The following is a 23194-nucleotide window of genomic DNA, read 5'->3' as shown; positions in this document are numbered from 1 at the left end:
GCCAGTCAAATTCTCTGATCATCAGCAGTCTCAGACCTTTAGTTGTCTACACACCCCACCATTATGCTTTGGAATTATCCACTGATTGCTCATGGGGAAATCTGATTACAGCTGTCTAGTTGCAGCAGAAGCATCACACATTCAGGTTCTTGGCACGATGAAGGAAATATCAATTTACACCTCATTCATTTACAAAGTCCCAGACTCACACTTAATGTTTCAGTATTATCAGGAGAAACAGACACCTTCAAAAACTGGCATAATGTAATACTGATTACATTTTAAAAGTAGTAGTAAAACAAACAGCCAGGCAATTTTATCTTTTGAGTTAAACCTCCAAATGCAGGTTCTGATGAACTTTTAATTGCAATCATTTTTAACTGAAAACATTTGTATTTTCATCCTCAGATTCTCTGGGCACATCTGTAGTAATGCAAGTCTAGCTGCACACATATATTCAGACACCCATGTACATGTGCCTAGGATTCCTAGCACAGTGAAGAATCCCAGGCATTGTCTTTAAAGACACCGATCTATTGTTCACACATGCCCAATTGAAGGGAACGTTTGTACAACCCCAACATATGCACATCAATTATGTTTGGAACCTAAAACAATAAAGTACTCTCAGTATTACAATGAAATCTACACCAATCAAAAACTTCCTTCAACATTACCATAACTGTTTTTTTCATCATATACTGGTCAATAAGCTAAACCTGATCTAATCTAATGTACAGACAGGAAGAAAGAAGGGGGTTATGACTACTATCACTATTTGATTTTTACATTTAATTTATAGTGAGAAACTCATTTTCAAATCATAATAAGGTGGACTATGCCTAGTATCAGTATCCTACACTGAACTATTGTGGAACTCCCTACAAAAGGGAGTTAGGCTGAAACCATCTCCTTTAAGCTTTCAGCGGGCAGCCAAAACAGTGCTCCACCACCTGGCATTCAGTGTTTGAAACTGCTATTTTAACTGTTCCCAAACCGAGATTCTAGGATTGTTTTTAGATGGCTTCTGGGAATTTATAAAGAGTATTTTAATGTGTTTTTTAAATGTTTTTATCTTTGTGTTGTTTTAATGGTATTGTTTTAATTAAGCCAGGGTGGTAGAGTGGTTTGAGCATTAGACTACAACTCTAGAGGGTAAAGGGAAAGGTAGTCCCTTGACATGAATATCTAGTCATAAACAGCTGTAGGGGGCAGTGCTCACCTCCGTTACTAAGCCAAAGAACCAGCATTGTCTGAAGACAACTCTAGTGGTCATGTGACCAGCATGACTGCACTAAACGCTGTTACCTTCCCTTCAAAGTGGTACCTATTTATCTTCTTACATGCTTTCAAACTGCTAGGTTGGCAGAATCTGGCACTACTAACAGAAGCTCACCCCATCATGCAGCACTCAGGCCTTGAACTGCCAACCTTCCCATCTTCCAATCATCAGAATTGGCATCTTAACCACTAAGCCACCACTACAACTCTAGACACCAGAGTTCAAATCCCCAGCTGGCAATGGAAACACAGTGGGTGACCATGGGCAAGTCACACTTTCTTAGTGTCAGAAAACCCCAGGATAGGTTCACCTTAGGGATGCCATAAGTCAGAAATGACTTAAAAGCACACAGCAATATTTATTTACTTATTTATTTGATTTCTATCCCACCTTTCTCAACGACAGGGCCCAGGGTGGCTTACAAATAAAAATTCTAAAAGCATATTACAATAAAACAATTAAAGTTATCATCCAAAAAAATATAAAATTACAGACATTAAAACCACACTAAAACCATGATATACACCCTATATAACAACAACCCAAGCCAACCTGTGATTATACATCAAAAGCCTGCCTGAATAAAGCCGTTTTTGCTTGCCGACGAAAGGCAAGCAAGGAGGGGGCCAGCCTTGCTTCTCGTTGAAGGGCATTCCAGAGGGCAGGAGCAGCCACTGAGAAGGCTCTCCCTCGTGTCATCACAGGTGAGCCTGTAATGGTGGCGGGAAGATCAGAAGAACTTAGGGCTCCAGCAGGTCCGTATGGGGACAAACAATCTGGACCTAAGCCATGCTGTTTTAATTGGTTTTTATTTCTTCATCATCCCGGGAGCCTTAGTAAACTTTGAGGTGATACAGCAATACATAAAATAAAATAACTACATTGAAACATATCTTACAAGTTTTTCTCCTGAAGAATTCAGTAATACAGACATATCTATAGAGAAGCAATGCTAACATTACTATTCTTTAATTCTAAGCTGTTTAAAACAATTGAGTCAACAAAGTCATGGGCGGGTTACAAACCGCCATTAAAGTACGGACTCAGTGCCGTACTAGGGTTAGGAAGGTGTGGTGCTTCCGCACCCCCTTAACCCTAGTACGGACTGAGTCCGTACAAAATGGCGGCCCCTCTTCCACATGGGGGCCGCCATGACGACGTCACGACCGCACCGCCTCTACACGGGGCGGCGCGGATGTGACGTCGTCGGTCCGCGCCAGGGCGCCTAGGGCGCCCTTTCCACGGACCAGGAAGGAGCTCCATTTCGGAGCTCCTTCCTGGTTTGCGGCGGCGCTTTGCTTCGCTGGGCGCAGCCTTTAGACGGCTGCGCCCAGCGAAGTAATGGAGAAAGGGGCCAAGCGGCCCCTTTCTCCTTCTCCCCACTGCCGCGGGGTGTCCTTGGGGCTTGAAGCCCCAGGGACACCCCTTTTCAGGCTGCGGGGAAGCGGCGTTTTGCTGCTTCCCCGCAGCCTGAAAAGCGGTGGATCGGGGCCTCAGCGGCTGCCGCTCTGCACACTGAGGCCCCGATACACCGGGGAAAGGGGCGGGTGCAGACCACCCCAAATGGGCGGTCTATAACCCGCCCTAGACTCATTTTAAAGATTTTAAATAATTTGCTCAACAGATGCTTATTGGATCAGGTATAGAGTGAAATCCCAAAATGATACAGAAAGAGGATTGATTTTGGGCCTATATGCTACCACAAATTATGCAGTTGAGTTTCCCGCATTTGGAGAAATTGCAGGGATCAGCACATCCGGAGTGCAATGGATGAGCCTCACCCTGGGAAAACCACCTTCATGATCATGGTATCTCCCTTGCCAGGTAAATACAGATGGGGGTACCTGGCTTCCACCTTTATTGATTGCAACGCGATCTTTGAGAGAAGACATACGGCAGCAGGTAAAGGGCATGCAGTGGCTGTGGCTCTATGAAGTAGTGGCCGGCAGCCTGGGGACTGACCCAGGTTCTGCTCAGGCTCTGCTTCTGCTCAGGCTCACTGTAATGGTTATACTATAAATCATAAAATCTTGGCTGTTTCTGGGAGGTGGGACAGGGATCAATAACTACTTTGGATTAAAAGAGTTAATATCAGGCAAACAGGGGCAGTGGCAAGCTAACTCCATAGCTGGAAAAAACAATTTGACATTAATTTATCCATTTTTCATGTTCAAGTGTTCGTTTCTTTGTCAATAAAATCTCTAAATCTGGAGTTATTTTGTTCCTATTTGTGGGAATGAATAATTTCACTAATTTCCCACCAATTTCTGAGAATACAAGGGTTTCTTCATAGTATCCCACACTATTCATGGTTCAGAACATCATTGGGCAAAAAACATGTTTTAGCAAAGAAAACATATATTTTGCACAACATACACAAAATGTTGCTTTTTCCACAGAAAGCACATGTAGGGAAAACTAAACATGTATTTTCACAGCTGGCATAAATACAAAGAAACAGAAAAAACATGTGGGGTGTTGCATAAATAATAGTGTTTTTGCACAAGAATCAATGTACATTATCCAAAGTACAATTTTTGTGCTCATAATCATTTTCTGTGCAAAAAATTATATGTATAGATTTTTAAAAGTTATAACTATATAATTATATAAATATATGATACTACACTCAACATCTCTTGATAATGTTAATCATTTATTTCAAAACATTTTAGTGCAAGAATCACCTGCTTTTAGCTAACTGAATTTAATTATATGGCAGAATCTCAGCACATGTCCTTTGCATTTTAAGTAAACTTTTTTACTTAACCCTTCTAAGGAAGTTCTTAGATATACGTCTTCGGTGAGACATAACACTAAAGAAGGAGTATATTGCTACATATAAATCAGCAGCCATGTCAGGAAGTATGGGGAAATGAAGAGGGACTTCAGTGGCTGCTCCCAGTCTTGGGATAGCTCCCTCCTTGCTTTTCTGCCATCAGCAATTGAGAATATTCTTGTGCCATCAGTTTTTGGCATGGGGTGGGCTTTTAATGATGTGCTGTGCTGTTTCATGATTTGAATAGTCTTTTAATTAATTTTAATGTTTTTAATGTTTTAACTTTATAAATTGTTTAATAGCTTAGTAAATAAATTATATTTATATTTTTATCAAAGTTTTGTATTGTTTTAAATGTGTTATTATCTGCCTTGAGTCCCATTATTGGGGAAAAGATGGGATATAAATGAATAAAATAATACAATTAGAGTCTCCCTTATCTGAAATTCCAAAATCTAAAATGTTCTAAAACCAAACCTTTTTTCATGGATAGTTGAAACAGTTACATCTTTACTTCCTGGTAGTTCAATGTACACAAACTTTATTTCACACACTAAATTATTTAAAATATTGTATAAAATTACCTTCAGGCTATGTGTATAAGGTGCATATGATACCTAAATGAATTTTGTGTTTAGACTTGGGTCCGATCTCCAAGATATCTCATTTTGTAGTATATACAAATACAGGTATTTCAAAAAGTTTTTTACAAAATCCAAAACTCCTATGGTCTCAAGCATTTTGTCTATGGGAGACTCAACCTGGAAAAATAGTAATTTTGCTGAGACTGTATAACTCAATGGAAGGCAGTTTAAGGGGCAAAACAGACTGCCGCAATAGAGTGGCTCTGCGCCACCCCTAGGAGCACCAGATCGGTCCCACAGCAACCACACAAAACGGCCCCAATCCAGCACTTTGCTGGCCCCAAAATGACCAGCAAAATGCTGGTCCTAATTAAAGCGGCGAAAAGCCACCCTTGCCGTGTGCAGTCAGGCGGGCGATGCAACACTGGTGTCGGGGCATGTGGACACCACACGCCCACTCTGTTAAACACCAGTCTGTTTCAGTCCATCCCTTCTTTTTTTTACCAAGATCTTGATAGCTGTGCAAAATATTATCTCAAAGGGGAAAGTTCCCATAGGTGCTTATAGCAGCACCTACTTCAGGACTAAAAGCTGCTGGGAAGGTATTTTTGTTTGGGCCTTGGATCCCCCCAAAACACCATTCCTATGCACAATAAAAAGACACACAGTTTCCCAGAAACAAATTTTTAAAAGCCTCATGTGATATGTTATTTATCACAGCTAGCTTGATTCTGATTATCAGACGACTATTGTTACATTTTCTTTTTCACTCTCCAATAGAGTGAGGGCAAATTTGTGTGTAGGTGGGAATTAAGAGCATGTTTGCTTGGTGTTTTTAAAGTGGTGTTTAATTTAAAAAATATACTGCAATAATTTTTTAAATTAAACACCACTTTAAAAACACCAAGCAAACATGCTCTTAATTCCCACCTACACACAAATTTGCCCTCACTAATGAAATTGGCCTTTATCATTTAAAACTTTAATTCAGGAGTGGACAACTTGTGGTCCTTCAGATGCTCTTTAACTGTAACTCCACTGGCTATACAGGATGGGAGACAGATGGGAGCTGCAGTCCAGCAACATTGGGGAGATCACAAATTGCCCACCTCAGCTTTAAATGATTGCTCTGATGAAAGCTACAATTGTAATCTCAAATTATTGAAGTTTTAAAACATACTACAATAGCGTCATAATACCAACAAAGTCACAGGATTTGTATTGTTCTTTCATTTTATTTTTTTTAAAGTTTCAACAGCTCTTTATGCTAGAACTAAAAGCAACAAAATGGTGAATGTTTCATTGCTGCAGTGACTCCGGAAATGCTGGAAATTGCTCTCTTGCCATAAATTATCACAAATGCTTATTGAGTACAATAAAAAATATTCCCACATTCCCCTTTCTACACAAGAAAAATGATAAAGATGAGCAAAAGAGAGCAGCAACTGAAAGCAAAGAAAGATCCATTATTCTATAAACTGGCATATAGCCCAAAGGAAGCTGAAATGACTACTCCACAGTGAACTATTCTTTGCAGAGGCAGTTATTTCTGAAAGAACTTAAGTTGCCCTAGATAGTTTTGACAGATGACAGGAAACTAAATCCAAATGAGATGCCAGTTACAAAGAGATAAACACGAGAACTACTGTTGAGCCATTTTCGGACTCTCCATTCAGACACAGCAAGATCCTAGGAGATACAATTGGCAGCAGGAATATGAAGGTGGCAGGATGAACTGGGAAGGCCTCTCAGATATCTGAAACCCAATTCGAAAATGCTGGACTCTTGCCTATAAAAGCTCATGCCACACTGAGATAGTTAGTCTTTAAGATGCCAAAGAGTGTTTCATTCCAAGAAAGAAGACGCTTGTATTGCTTCATCCTGTCATAAAAATGACTCCAGTATCTCCTCCTTGAGCTGTATAAAACTTGAGCTTCATCTTATGCCATCAGACGCAGCAGGAAAGGAACAACAGATTGACTGCAGGAGCACTTGACTCTGTCATTCTGTACTTCATCATGTGCAACTTGAAATTATGTTTGAAATTCATTTGTAGATTGCTACTATGATTGAAATAATTTCTGACTGGGAGCAACATTCATATAGGATCCTATCCACAGGCAGTCACCAACACACAATGCACAAACAATCAAAGACATTACAAAGAATTTACTGTCCTACATGGCATCACTGTAAGTATGACAAACAAGGAAAAACAGCCTCAGCTTCTTTGGACTCTTTCCGCAATCTCACACTTCCACAGAATTGCTCACTGATCTTTCATTCTTATTCTTTCACCTAATCCCAACATATACTTTGAAAGATGAAGGCTGAGATCCAAAGCATCATGGAACTCGTTCAGCATTGTATGCTTCTTGGAAGCATCTTTTACAAATGTTTCTGAAAGTGAGGGTCTTCCAACTCGCAAAAGCAGCCTGTGATATGGGGAGTGTGTGTGTGTGTGCACGCACGCACGCACGCACGCACAGTATCTCTATTGTTCAAAGCAAAATAAGCCAAAATTCCCCCTGCATAGCCTTAAGGTAATGGCCATGAATGTACACCATAGGCAGGTTTACTCTTATATATTTATTGTTTTATGTACAACGCTGTGCAAATCTACAGCGCTATATTAATAATAATAATAATAATAATAATAATAATAAAGTTGTTATTCAGACTCTGGTCAATGTATTTGTATCTGTGTACGTTGTCGTTGTCAACATTAGTTACCCTACAGCTTAATGCTTTTAAGGTGACAGTAAAGATAAAAGCCAAAATCCCTTGGACAATGGAACACGGCCTCGTTAACAAATGTGTGTTTTTAAAAGCAGAAATAGCACAATAATGAATTGAAAAGATCAGAGACTAAAAGTTAAGCTAAAGCACACAAATGAAAGCTATTGGCAGTATAAGGACATTGTTCCCTACCTTGGGATGGTGTGAGTTGTTGTGCGCCTTCAAGTCGTTTAGACTTATGATGATCCTAACGCAAACCTACCATAGGGATTCCACCTCAATATTAGGAGGAGCTTCCTGACAATAAGAGCTGTTTGAAAGTGAAACATACTCCCTCAGTTTGGTGCAGTCTCCTTCTTTGGAGATCTTTAAGTAGAGGCTGGATGGCCATCTGTTGGGGATGCTTTGATTGTGAGTTTCTGCATGACAGGGGGGTTGGACTGGATGGCCCTTGTAGTCTCTTCCAACTCTTTGATTCTATAGGGTTTTCTTGGAAAGATTTGCTCAGAAGAGAATTTGCCTTTGCCTGACCCTTAGTGGGTTTCCATGGCTGAGCAGGGATTTGAACCCTGGTCTCCAGAGTCATACATAGTTTGCTCTCTGTGTTGGGTGGGTCTACTAATAAAAAGGGCCTCTTTCAAGTAGCATGCTGGTGTATCTCAGCTTTTTAAGGCACTCAGAGCAGGGCGTCCCGTAACAACAACAAATGTTGGAGAGGAATATAAAAGACATTCCTTCAGTTACTGTGGCCCTGATCTGTGAAGGATTTTATCAGTTAGTACCAGCACTGTGAAATCTCTCAGCTGTAGCCTTTGAACTCCTTGTTTCCTAAGTTTGACTCTTTGGAAATAATGAGCATCAGAAAAGTATTTTTACTTCAATTTTAGGAAATCAATGGTTTTTGAAAAAAAATTCTGCAACATGCACTAGGAGACATAAAACAGAGTCAGTGACAGCTTTTATTAAGTTAATGCTGAAATCAAGGTGTCAAATGTCTCACAAATCATCTAAAATTAGAATCACAGAATCATAGAATCGTAGAGTTGGAAGAGACCACAAGGGCCATCCAGTCCAACCTCCCTGCCATGAAGGAAATCTCAATCAAAGCATCCCTGACAGACGGCCAACCAGCCTTTCCACATCAACGCATTGGAGATGCTGGCAGTCGAAAAGGCGTTGAGGGCATTTGAATCCTCGGTCGCAGGCAAGGTGGTCCTCCTGAGAACGGACAACACCACCGTGATGTATTACATCAACAAACAGGGAGGCACCAGATCCAGGACTCTGCTCGAGATCTCTCTCCGCATTTGGGACTGGTGCAGCCACAGGCAGGTGCTCCTCCAGGCGATTCACCTTCCAGGAGAGGACAACGAGTTGGCGGACCGCCTAAGCAGATCTCCCTTGGTGTGCCATGAGTGGAGGCTCCATCCGGAGACAGTCAGCGACCTGTTCAATCGGTGGGGAACCCCCCAAATCGACCTCTTCACGACCGAATGGAACAGCCACTGTCCCCAGTTCTGCTCCAGGAGGCACAGGGACGAATCCCTTGGAGACGCGTTCGCCTCCCGCTGGTCGGGAGAGCTGCTCTACGCCTTTCCTCCCTTCCCCCTCATCATCAGGGTGGTGTCCAAGATGACAACAGACTGATCAGATGCGATCCTGATCACCCCGTGGTGGCCGAGACAACCTTGGTTCGCATCCCTTCTCCACCTCTCCAAGAGATGCTTCCTCTGCCTCGACTTCCGTCCGGACCTGCTGTCGATCCAGGATGGCCGGATTCTTCATCCGGACATCGAGAGCCTGCCGCTGGTGGCCTGGAGAATCCAGCCTTAGCCGCTTTGCCACATGCGGTGAGGTCGGTGATCCTGGCCGCGCAGAGACCATCTACCCAGTGGTCCTATGCCCACAAGTGGAGGAGGTTTAGCCTCTTCCTTGATCGAAAGGGCTTGTCTCCTGTTCAAGTTTCCACTCCAGTGGTGCTGGAGTTTTTGATGGCGCTTTTGGATGAGGGGCTATGCCTCACATCCATCAAGTGCTACCTTTCTGCCATTTGTTCCAGGTACCAATTTGAGGGTAGGGCCTCCTTCTTTAGGGACCCCTTGGTGAAGGGGTTCCTTAAAGGATGTGCCAACCTGCACCCTCCTGTGTCGGTACCGGCACCGGCTTGGAGCTTGGAGGCGGTGCTGGCCGCGCTCCAATCCAAGCCCTTTGAACCGATGGCCACAGCGGACCTTAGATTGTTGACTTGGAAAACCGCTTTTCTTGTGGCCATCACCTCTGCCCGCCGTGCGAGTGAACTCTGTGCCTTGCAGAGGGACCAGCCCTTCCTGAGGTTTCACAAGGACAAGGTAGTCCTCTGGACAAACATTAATTTCTTGCCCAAGGTCGTTTCTGCCTTCCACATGTGCCAGGACATTGTGTTGCCTACTCTAGCCTCCAATCCGACCTCGGATGCGGAGCGAAGTCTGCACTCTCTTGATGTCAGGAGAGCGCTGGCTTTTTACTTGGACAGAACTGCTGCCTCCAGCCGATCCGAGAGACTCTTCCAGTGCTACTCGGAACCGAAGAAGGGGTTGCCCGTGTCCGCGCAGAGGTTTTCAAAGTGGGTGGCTGGTACCATCCGCCTCTGCTATGAACTGTTGGGCAAACCTCTCCCTGGCAGGGTTCGGTCGCATTCAACAAGGGCAGTGTCAGCATCCTCCGCATTCCTGTCGGGGATCCCCTTGGAGGATGTCTGCAAGGCTGCTGTCTGGTCCCAGCCTCTGACTTTCATTAAACACTATAGGCTGGACACCAGGGCCATCCGAGACGCAGCTTTCGGGAGGGCTGTGTTGGTCTCAGGGTTGCATCGACTGCACTGTTATGATGTTTGTCATTGACTGCACTGTTCTGATGTTTGTTTGCAGTTCTATGTAAACAATGTCACTTTTTGCATTCTGCTGAATGATGGTTTGCACAAGTTGCCATGGGATTGGTCTTGCATGACCGTACAATCCCTTCTCAGGTTTGCAATGTGGTTGCTATGTTGAGTTTGTGTACATTCAAAAGACTGACTCTTTTTAGGCTTTAAGGTTTTTATTGTTACAATAAACATGCCTTGGTTTACCATAGCTTGGTCTCAGGACACTCCCTCCGCCGCTTACCTAAGCTTGTCAGTCTAAACCCATTTGTATGATTCGCAGAGACTATGAAGAAGAAGGACAGGTTGCTTACCTGTAATGGTATTTCTTCGAGTGGTCATCTACGAATACATACAAATCCCACCCGTCCTCCCCTCAGTGTCCTGCTCTTATTGGCTCTTCCATCGCCTACTTGGCGGAAAAATTGCGGAACTGGGGAAAAGATCGGGAACGCAGGGGCTTTATAACGGGTGGGCGGAGTTACCGCCAAAAAGTTTCTATATGTTGCAAAGTTAACTTTGCCCAGTGATTCCAGAAGTTTCCGAACAGCACTGCGCAGGCGCAGTGAAACCCATTTGTATGTATTCGCAGATGACCACTCGAAGAAATACCGTTACAGGTAAGCAACCTGTCCATTCATGGGGTCACCCTGAGTCGAAGTCAACTTGAGGGCAGTTAACAACAGCAGCAAAATCTCATATATATATAATTATTACAGCCAGCAAATCCTATTTCAAAGTCAGTGATACAAATATCCACCATACATATGTACTAGAGGGCAGAGGAAGTAGAATACAGCTACTCTAAGGGAATGCTGCTCACTGTTTAGTCTCAAGGCAAAGTCAGTGTTAATGTGTTTGTACAGGAAGAAACTAACAAAGGAAGTCTCTGTGCTTAGTCAGATTCAGCTTCCATTAACTGGAGAAGTGGGGGAATCTATTAGGTAAGTCCTGGCATTAGCATCACATCATGAAGTAGTGAAGGTAGGAGATGTTGCTTGTCATTAATTAGATCACAGAAACTGTCTAATAGGTGTCCATCATACTTGTACCCAAAAGAAAAAAAATGAAGACACCAGCGCAAATTATAATATTTCTGTTAGCTGTGGAGAGAAATGCATTTTCCCCGGACAATGGTTTATTAGTAACTTTAGTATTAGGCAAGGATTTTGAGGGAAAATATAGTAGGAAACAAACCATTATGCCTCATGGCCACACACTAAATATGATTCTAGTCAAGAAACCAAAATAACTAAAGGCTTTAAGAAAACGGATAAGCAAATGCTTTCAGAATCTCTCAGCTTCTGGTGATCTGAGTATATTAACCCTTTGGTTTTACTGCTTGGGCCCACCCAAATATTCTTCCTTCTCATCATCTGTACAGCTGAAGCACACCAATTCCCAAAGAACACAATGTTGGTGGAGTTATACTACCATTTTATGTCCTCCAACAGATGGACCTAACTTGCAATTAGAAGTATATCAGGCTACACAGGGCAAATCAAGCTGTAAGCCTCCCACTGAAATTTTCTATTGATGTGTAAAATGGAGTAAAAAAAACCCACCTACCATTTATTTATTTGACTAATATGTTGCCTTTCTCCCAGAAGCGCATCCAAGATAGTTAAAAGATAATACAGATAGGATGGGATACCTAAGATTATAAACAACCAACCTTCCTCCAGTCCTAATCCAATTGCTAAACTGCCTATTAATTGGCTACTAGAAGACCCAAGACATGAAGAATGCTGTGCAAGAAGCACCATAAATGCTATTAGTAGTGCACAGTTCTGCCCAACAGACCATTTTTTAAAACGTAACTGGAAACTGTCCTATCAGGAGCATCCTTTTGTACAAGCCGCTTCTGTAAAGAAAGAGATCTTCACAGCCTGGCTAAGCTGAAACCTTCAAAAGAAAAAAAGCAGAGGACATATTTGAAGCATATACAAATAGTATCTTGTTGCAGAAGTACCTAAATTGTTTGACCCTGAGGACTACATGTGATGTGCACATATACACAACTTTACACATCCCAGCAGTCCTCCTTCCTTACTGAGAATTGAGAGATGTCTCCTGCATCTCCTGAAGCTGCTATTTCTCCAGCTAGTCTGATTTAGGTTGCTCTTTCAAGTACTCTTTATAAGAATTTCTGTGAAAGAAAAACATATGAAGGAAAGAGCAATCTGTTTGAAACAAGTGGGATTTGAAGGGTGGTGGTGGAATGCAGTGGTAACAGGAAAAGGCCAAAACATCCTTGCAGGACAAAACTAAGGGTGGATCTCTGTGTGTGTGACTCCCAAGTTGGAGACCGTGCACTTCTTTCCTAATGGAAGCATTTATGGGGAGCTGTTTGATGATTCTGAATACTACAACATTCTATTTTCATTTTAAAAAATCCTAAAAATAAGCAGAAAGCAATCATTTATGTCATTCCACAAAATTAACCAAATAATATTTATTTCCATATGGGAAAATATCAGCTAAATACAAAGTTTTACACTGTAATTATCAGTGCTTCTTTACCTAGTTATATTTTGAATATTACTTTTGGTGCCCTTGAAAATGAGTGAAGAAGAGTAAATGGTACTAAGAATACTGGATACTCATAACTATTAACATATTACTTTATAATGTTGGAGTGTGTAGCTGAATGTTGTTGCAGGTTAAAACGAACAAACTCTTCCCTGCACACAGAAAACCAGGTCTATGTGGCATGGAAATGGCTGGACTGGTATCTTGACATGTCATTTGTCCATAGAAAGACATTTTGTTGCTATATTTTGTTCACATCACTGTAAACAATTCCTGTTCAATTTATTTTGTATGTTGTAGGAAGCTTGCCCTTCTCAATTCCCTGCTTTGACAGTAACAATGAGAATGCTAATGCTCATGGAAACTCTGTAGGGCAAGAACCAAAAGAAAAGAACTCAAGAAAAAAATATGTGCTCTTCTCTTTTGGCCTGAAGTATATCTCTCTAACCCATAAAAAGCAGGACACATACCAGCACAGCAGGCCATTCCTGCTTCTCTCATGTTGATCTTCTGAAAACATACTGTAGAGCACTCACAGTGCCCTTTGTAAGACCACGAGGATAAGCCCTATCTCATGTACGGCTCAGGCTGTTCAGGTCTCTTTAGATCAAAGCCAGCACTATGAATTATGCTCAGATAATAGGGAAGCAATGCAGAGACTGGAACTTTAGTCTGCTCTCAGCATTTAGCACTATCTGCATCCCTCAGTTTGTTGTCAAGGTCAGTCTGTATACTGAGCCTTCTTTAAATAGCAAATACATTATTTGCTGTGGGGTATGGTTGCAGTGAAGAGAGTAACTTAAAGTTTTTAAAAAGTCTTGAAATGAATGGGACATATCGTGCACATATTCAGATTATTCTGTATTCTGAATATTCTCTCCCTTTATTCTCTTATACTCACTTCATGTCACAGCTTGCTGCTAACTGATATTAAATAGCTCAAGTGCAGTGAAGCTTACATTGCTATCCCCTGTTCTCTTTCTGTCTCCTCAAAATGCAGCTTTCTGAATTAGCAGGGAGTGGATGAGTTATTTTTTGCTATTTTGTAAAATAGTATCACTGTATTCAGAAATGTGTGCCTATGAAGTTTGCAAAATTAAAAGTAGGTAGGTAAAGAAAATGTTCTCGTGGGTGAAAAATAGTTTCAAAAGAGAACATTTAGAGATTTAAGCATATTAGTGTGGGTGTGTGTCATAAGACCTTTTTAAAAAATAAAGATAGACAAAGCCTAAAACATTAAAAACACCCACACTGGTTCATAGCATATGATAAAATCTTCAGGAGAAAAATGTGTTTTAAAAAGAGCAGTAGGTCTCTTAAGTCAAGGTGCAGGTAGTTGTATTTAAATAATTTGGGACCTCAATACTTAAAAGAATGATTCTCCCTAATATACATCTGTCGAAACACTGAGGTTTGCTGTACAAACCCTCTTTTGTTTCCATCCAGTACAGTATAGGCATATACTGTGTGTGAATATGGAAGAGGGATCTCTAAGCTATGGCATCTCAACTCTAGAATGCCCTCCTACAGAAGTCCAATAACCCATATCACCTTCTTTCTGGCCACAGGTTACCTTTTATATTAAAACTTTTGGAGTGATGATTTCAAAAAAATCTGCATGTACATGCTTTTAAACTGTTCTAACATCTTATAAATTTTACATACTTTAATATGCTTTTAAACTGTTTTAATCATTTCTTTTGCTTTACATTTTCTAAATTATAGCAAAGCTTTTGACTGTGTAGGTCATGAAAAAATATGGATTTCTCCAAAAGAAATGGTTGTGCCACAACATTTGGCTGTCTTGGTGTGTAACCTGTACTTAGAACAGGATGACTCTGTCAGGAAACAATATGGAAAAGCAGAATGCTTTCCTAGTGCCAAGGGGGATCAGATAAGGCTACAATTTATCACCTCATCAGTTTAATTTCTATGCAGAACACATCATACCACAAACTGTATTAGACTTGGTGGAAGATGATATGAAAGCTGGAGATAGCAACCAATTTTCCCAGTATCAGCAGTTTAATGATATGCAAATAACACCATACTACCAGCAGAAAATAGAAATGACAAGGAATGACCATCAATGAAATGCAGATGATGATGATGATGATGATGATGATTAATGATAACAAATTTTATTTCTTCTCTACTTCTCCTCAAGTTGGGGTACAGCATGTTAAAATAAAAAACACAATTAAAAACACATTTTACATGGTTTAAAACGATTTTCTTTTACACCATCCTTAGATCTTATGATAGAGCAAGGTAAGTATTTGAATAAACCAATTTAAAAAACCCACAGCCATTTGCATTTTAAAGTTCCTTTAAAATAACTATCCTGAGAGTTCTTTTCAGTAAATTCCTTCTTTTCCACAGTCATCTTCCACTCTCTGGCCAGTTCTATTGTTTTATTTTACAACACAGAGCGCAAAAATCTGTGAGTCAGAGCTGAGGAGGGAGAAACACGGAAGTTTGACCTCTCTGTGGGGTGGAGCCTGGCTGGAAAAAAATTCCTCAGCTTACACAGATCCTGGTAATACCTAACAATGGGAGGAACATGCAGAAAAATACACGGTCATTACTTTGCGGTCTGGATAAATTACAGTGTTCCAAAAAACTTGCCTGAGTTTGGCACAGCTCCTACAAGTCTGAATTTCAAAGCTCAGACAAGGCTTTTTGTTTACTGATGTTACTGGACTGTTTTTTAAGGCAGGTGTTACAGAAAATATTCACTGAAACAAAAGCATACTCTAGTTCTCTTTCACTGCAATTTCTAGAGTGTTTTTGGAAATAAATATTGCCAGCAGTGTCTCTTGCTACAAGCTGGTACTCTATAAGCTCCTCTGAAATTAAATATTTTGCTCTCAACTCATATCTGTAACTTGATCAGGTTTTTTTTAATTTTATTTTTTAAAGGGACTCAGTCCTAATTATAAGCCAAAAACAGATAACTTGTTCCATCTGTCTGGGGTATTTGTTTAACACAACTGAGCATATCTAATGCATGCTTCTTGGTTAATCTAATTAGTATCTCTTTGATTATGACGTCCTTCATATACAGGTGAAATTCTGACATAAATTTACAGCTGTTAGACAAAAATCCATAAACTCAGAAGGCGGAAGAATTAAAACAACATAATGGAGCAAAAGCGTGAGTCCCTCTCAAAGCTTTTTAAATACAGTAATTAATCACAGTTCCAGGATGCCACCCACCCCATTGTAAGTTACTGTAAAGCTTAACTGTTATAGAGTATCTCTTTACTGTCTCATTATTTAGCTGTAAATAGAAGTTATATACTATCAAGAAACCAGAAGCCACTGGCCTATAGTTCAAAATACGTCTAAATACAGTCACGGTCCTCCACATTTGCAGCTTCGACTTTTGATTATTTCTGGATTTAATATGTTCTCTCTAAGAATCTCTAGGTCCTCCAGCACAACTCTGGCGGAAATTGACAATAGAGTTGTGCTGGATGACTTAAGAGATTCCTAGAGAAAACAGTTCTCTAGGCATTTGTAGGTCCTCTAGCATGATTCTATGGTCAACCTCTGGCAGATGTTAACCACAAAGTTGTGCTGGAGCATCTAGAGATTCCTAGAAAGGTGTTAAAACATAGTGGTTTTTTTATTTGTAGCTTTTCCACTTTCACAGGGATCCTGTGCCCCTAACCCCAGCGAATGTGAAGGGCCTACTGTAGTTACGTCATACCTCATTTATAAGTATGTAATTTAAAAAAAAACAAAAAACTATTACAGTTAACACTGAAAAGGAGTGATGCTATTTCTTGTTGAGTTACAGTTGTAATAACTGCTGCAAAATAAATAAATAATAATAATTTGAAGTAAGTTGCAATTTCTAATTAATTTATTCCAAAATCTGATTTCTCTCTCCAAACACAAAAAAACTTACGTATTTGTGAAGGCCTCCACATAAAGGACCATTTGCGGAAAGGACCTGTGTCACTTCCTCCTACCCCTTCCCCACCTACTTTTAAAAGAGGCAGTTATCACAGACAGACAGATCTTCCATGCAACTGGGCAATTTCATGTAGATATCAACCTACATAGAAGGTTACCCCGTTTCAGAGGAACTTGTGCTCATCTTCCACCACCCTATTTCAATATTAGCCTCCAGTAAATGTATGATAGCTCCATCACTTCCCAGAAATCTGTAATAGGAAATAACACCCTTTAGAGTGGTTTTCAAGGCTTGTATCAATTAAACACACTTCTGGCACTTTCTTAATGGCATACTTTCCCTGGAGTCAAAAGCTGCTCCAAAATCTGAGGTCATTTGTTTAATATAAAAGCAAAGGTTATGGAACAACAATTTCAGGTTTCATCAGCCAAGCCCCTGTGGCTTTCAAGAAAAAACAAACTAATAAATTTGGTGTCCTATGAACACGGCAAATTAATTACTCTGTTCCTGTTAAAATGATATCAAATTGCAGTCAGGATTTTACTCTGTTTCTTCTATTTTTTAGGTTCTCTGCTCATTAAGTTTTAACTTTCTTGTCTGACTTTGTTGCTTGCTGTTCATGCCCACCAAACATCTGGAATAGATTTTGTCAGCTGGGTTTAAAGGAAGAACTGTAAACAATGCAGTAATTTTAAAAAATCAAATTTATTTATAGCAAGATCCAGAATCATGTTTTAAATGGTTGAAGTTTCAGGCTGGTGGTTCTCCAGGAATGTGTAGTGCATGGTCTTTGCTGCTGTTTTCTCAAGAATTCCCTGGGTGGTATTATGTAATGTTTCATCTTATACAAGACCCCTTAGTTCTGCACGTCTTGTGCCTGAAGCAGTTTTATTATACCAATATGTGAAAATTTTCTGTGTTGTTTTTTCCCCCTGTAAGAAAAATCAGGCAATACATTCTGGATGATAAACAATAGAGTGTGTCTTAATAATTAAAAAAAGATGCTTATCATCAGCATTCCTGGATTTGATACCCAACCCCACTTATAAATAAGCATGAGATCAGCAGAGATGTAGTATACCCTCTATAGTTTAAGGCTCTATTTAAATTATGTTGGACTGTCAAATTAGTTGTTATCAATATGTTTATGACACCTACCTTTGTTCTTGCCTTTTTCCATTACTTGTCTTCATTATCTACAATGACTAACTGGATAACATGGACAAGACGATGATGCAGATGAAACAAAAGTAACAACAGTTTGGGGGAGAATTTACCATTGGTAGGGCTGTATCGCCAATAATTCCAGTTTAATCTACCACAATCCCTGAAGATTTAAGTTTTAGATATGGCAAAGAATGTTTTCAACAACTGTGTCCAGTGAGAGTCAGACCTTATAGTTACCGAGTATAAATGAATCATTAAAATGTTCTAACCTCTTTTGAATGGAACTTCGTACATAGCTGAGGAGCTGCAGCTAGTGTAAAAAGCCATGGTCCTTCCTTTCCTGACTACGAGTGAAACCTATCATCCTTAGTTCCTTGGGAGACTCTGCTTGCTTTCTTTGGCACAAAGCAGTTTATACCCTATATGTCTACAATTAAAAAAAGTTGATTCAAATTATTTATCTATTTATTAATATATTTGTAGCCTGCCCTTTACCAAAATGTACAGGCAGAATAAAAATAAAATCAATTCAGTCTAATCTATTTATTTTAATACAATATAGAATATAAAGCAATAAAATAATGTAAACATATTTTTAAAGTATCAAACAATTCAACAAGTTAAAATAGGTTAAAATATGTACATTTAGAAAAAAATCAATTAGATCCCAAACGATTTAACAAAAAGCCACATTTTAGCTTTGTGACAAAATGAAGCCATCACTGGTGCTAATTGGACCTCCAAGGGGAGAACATTGCTTTCAAGAAGGTGTTGAAAATCTTTTCCGCCTAGCATACCCTCCTGACTCTTTATAGATAAAGTTATCCCCTAATCAAATTGTACCTCAAGATGTTTAACCTGTGATTGTGATATTTTAAACTGTTTTTATTCTATGTTTTATGGAAATATATCTGTGATTTTAACTGTATTGTAATATGATGTGATGTATACTTTTTCCTTGAATTTGTGAACCGCTTTGATCTCATTGGAAAAGTGGTATAGAAATAAAGTTTTTATTATATTATTATTATTATTACATAAATTGGTGTCTCAACAGAGAAAGGCCTTCTCCCATGAACCTCCCAAATGTACTGCTCCCAGTGGTGGGACAGAGAGAACACCTCCTGCCAAAAGCCCTGTTCTCAGGCAGGCTGGGAGGGTGGGAATCTCTCCTTAAAGTATTGTGGTCCCAAGCCACTGAAGGCTTTAAAAATCATCACCAATTCCTTGAATTCAGACTGGAAGCATATTGGCAGCATTACAGAACTTTCCCTTTCATTTTAATTTTAAATTATTCTACATGGTAGATGGACACTGCTCCCTAACAGACTGAGGGCAGAACAGACCACTGCAAAGAGATGGCAAGTCATCCCTGAGAAAGCTAGATTGGAGCCATGGCAACTGCATGCTGCGGCCCCAATCCACTTTACCAAAAAGAAATGGTAAAATGCCGCTCCTTTTTGCATTGGCAAAAAGCTGCTCCGCTGCTGCTTTATGGCACCTCGGCAGCATATGGCATTTAAACTGCTGGATGGGCAGCCGAGTGGCATGAAGCTGGCTTCCTGGTGTCATGGGGGTATGCGTCATGCATATGCCACATTTCCATTCTGACTGGAAGCCATTTTTTTTTCCATGCCTGTCTGTACCAGCCCTAACTTTCAATGTGTGAGGAGGTTTTTCTTTTCTCCTATGAGACAGTACTCAAACATGATTTGAAGTCATGGGACACAGGGATGGTCTTGTGGAATCATGCCAAAGATTATCAAGAGCTGCACGTTCATGGACAAATAAGACCTTTCTTCATTGGTCTGGAACTTGTAATTGTGCAATGTAGATAAACACTAAAACAAACATCTAACAGCACTACACGAACACATTTGCTCCTTCCACTCAGCAATTTAAAGCTCTTCTCCCCTGAATTCAATTAGGATTTCACTTTTAAATAAAAAAAAAGCTATAACCTGTCACACAAGAAAGAATATCTGGGACAGAGAGGCTTCCTTTCTTCTTCTTTCATACTGTATTGAACTTATTTATTTTTTTCCATTTTGGTTCATATCAATCTAAAGGATGAAACGGAGGATGAAGGGCTAGTGCTGTGAAAGACACTGAATGGCCACAGCACTATACCTTGGTCCTTCTTCCCCTACTTGCTATAGGTGCTGATTTCCACCATTCCTTCTAAGAGCAATTATTTTCTGTTTTTGCAGTAATGGATCCCAGACTTTAATCTTTTTTTTAAAAAAAACCCTGTGGATTTATCAAGGAAGGTTATTTTGCAACACCCAAGGGCAACGTATTTTAGGTTTAAGGTACACACACATATTTGTGTCTTTCCACAACTGAAATCCAAGATAACCTGCTTTAATAGAAGTTGGATACAGGATAAGGGACAGAGTAAATGAAAAAAATTGAGAGAAGTGAGTGGTAAGTATTTTAATGTTTTAGACCAATCATTGTGGAATAAACCCTGTGAGCATTTTGTAACCCTAATCTAGAATGCAATTATAAACAGGAAAAAAGAAATAAAGTACCAATTATGTAAGTATCTGGCAGTCATGTGTAGTAATCAGACACAGCAAATCCCTCTTCATGAGGTTTAATTGGATACTTAAGTTTCCTTTCAACTCTGTAATCCTTCAGAAAATAAAATATAAAAACCTAAGGAGCACTTTCCAGTGTACAGAAATGCCCCAAGTCTGTATGACACATTCTCAGGGCCACTTACAAAACTTTAGTACTATCAGTCTCCATAGAATAGATAGGAATGAAATAAAATCTCACACTTACTTCTGTTTTTGAAAACACTATATCTCAACATGATTTAAATAGACATTTGCAAGACAATGTGGACCACATTGCACAGGCAACCCTTTTAAGGGACCAAATCTCACTTCACCAGAATTGCAGCTTCAATTAAAAATAGTTACAACCCAATTGTGTCTTTTTTTATTTCTGAACTATGTGGGAGCAATACATTATCCTTTGAAGCCTAACCTGTCTGCAGAATGACTCCATGAACTGAAGCAACATTCAGATTTCATTCTTTGTTTCAGTAGATCTCTTGTTTCCAATGGGGTCTTTCTAGGGGTGCATATGTAAAATCTACCTGAAATATTGTATTTTGCATACCTGCCCAGAGTACCCACAACATACAGACTTTCAGTTAGTATTAACAAGAATCTTTCTCTCCCCCCCCCCACAACCCCAATCTACTACCATCTAATGCTGGAGCATAAATCATCACTAACATTAAAGTCAATATGAGAGGGATACAAATGATAGACATGGCTGACTATATAGTGCGGCAGGAAAATGTAATCCAATACTAGTATAGCCACTGGCAGAAACAGTGTGCTGTCAGTTTACTCTACTCAAAATGATAACCAAAACCAGATATTTTATTACTAGTCCTATGTATTTAATCTCAGGAAATTCATTCTAACAGATTTGAGGCTACAAAGGATGTCTAATCACATATGATTTGCTAAAAGCTTTCTAGTAAAAATGAGTATTTGACAAATTATGAATCATTCTATTTCAGAGCATACATCTGTGAAACACAGAGGCAAACTATAGCTATCATCAAAAAAGGCTTGCACAAACAAGTTTGCGATAGATTTAAAGAGTTTGCAGCTGTAACAATGACCCAGCATGTGTCAAAATGTTATTCCCTCAAGTGTTTTTCAGTTTTTAACATGCTAGAACACTTTATGCTTGAAATGCTTGTTTAAAGAGCTGCTCACAACCAAACAAATTCTGAGAGTTCTTTGTGCTCGACACTTTCACAAGAATTAGTAAATGTTACTGTAGTTCAGGGATGAGTAAGTCACTCTGAATTATGAATCCAGTCACTCTGAGGGACATTTTTATTAATGCAAGAAGGGTGTGTCACTAATTCAACTGCACAAAAACATTCTTTCTCTCTTTTTTAAATGATTTATTAAAGCCACTCTGTTTAGTCTTTTTTTTTCTGTCTGCACACAACATTCTTTTCTCTGTTAACTTCCTCCTTCTTTTCTTTCTTTCCTATGATGCATGTTTCCCCCCTTTTACACACACATTCCCTCTTAATCTCATTGAGACTTTTCTTTTCTGTTTCACTTCCAAGGGGTCTCTCTGCATTCTCATCCAATGACATAGGTCCAAACATAGGTTCCTGAAACTAGATGTCTACAGTTTACACATGCCATAAATGCAATTGCACCATGTTACTGAAGCTCATGCATGCTAATCAGCTTTGCAAAATTAATGCAGTTTGACACAGCTTTAACTGGCATGATTCCATCCTATGGAATTCTGGGATTTGTAATTTGTTGTGGCACCTGAACTCTCTGACAAAGACGACTAAACTTCTCACAGCAGGCCTTTGAGAGCTCACTGCTCAAGAGGAAAGGACCTTTCATATTACTGTGTTGCTTCTATTTGCAGTTATCCTTTCTAATGGTTATGCTTTTAATTGCTTTATTTATTGTTTTTAAATTTATTTTAAATATTTTAACAGCATTGAGAGCATAATTATATATTTTACTTTTGTATTATGTAATTTTTTAAACTGTATCTGTTTTGATTTTTGTAAATTGCCTTGAGTCCAGGATTGGAAAAAAGCAGGAAAAATAAATAAAGAACAGCACTTCCAGTTCTAGTTATGGATTAGTAATGGACACAGTGGTATAATAAGTACATTTCATCCTTTCTGATGACAATATTCTGTTACAGCCTTCATCCGTATTATAAGACTACAACATCTATCTATTTCTCTGTAAAGCAGTTCCTAATCTATACTGCAACATTCATTGTTTGAATGCACTATAGATAAAACAGTAAGGAAAATGCCTTTTTCTAGATGTGAAGTCAAAGGCTTTCGTGGCCGGCATCCATGGTTTTTTGTGGGTTTTTCGGGCTATGTGGCCATGTTCTAGAATAGTTTCTTCCTGACATTTCACCAGCATCTGTGGCTGGCACCTTCAGAGAATCTCTGAAGATGCCAGCCACAGATGCTGGTGAAACGTCAGAAAGAAACTCTTCTAGAACATGGCCACATAGCCCGAAAAACCCACCAACAACCCTTTTCTAGAATTCTATCATTTCACTGTGCTCCATCTCTGGCATGCACTAAGCATAAAAAACATGAAGTACATAGTATGAGAACAGGACTATATGAATATATTGTCTCTATAACCTTATTAGATGGAAGTTTTAACCATCAGGCTGTGTTATATCATACACAAGTTTCAACAGCAGAGATCCGCTTTACTAAATTGTATTTGAAATAAAAACAAAGCAT

General features: G+C 39.6%; 1 protein-coding gene and 1 non-coding gene across 2 annotated transcripts in view; both read right to left on the bottom strand.

Moving 5' to 3' along the window:
- The window catches only part of RAD51B (RAD51 paralog B), a 456146-nt gene that overhangs the window by 275475 nt on the left and 157477 nt on the right, over positions 1 to 23194 (bottom strand). The window lies entirely within an intron of this gene.
- On the bottom strand, positions 2945 to 3114 carry LOC149314694 (U1 spliceosomal RNA). The gene has a single exon (XR_016281189.1). It is a non-coding gene; the product is annotated as a U1 spliceosomal RNA (small nuclear RNA).

The sequence above is a fragment of the Sceloporus occidentalis genome, unplaced genomic scaffold, assembly GCF_023333645.1.
Source record: "Sceloporus occidentalis isolate IW3139 unplaced genomic scaffold, rSceOcc1.0.p SCAF_4, whole genome shotgun sequence".
NCBI classification, from domain to species: Eukaryota; Metazoa; Chordata; class Lepidosauria; order Squamata; family Phrynosomatidae; genus Sceloporus; species Sceloporus occidentalis.
Note: the sequence above shows the minus strand (reverse complement) of the source record. Positions and strands in the feature narration are given on the sequence as shown.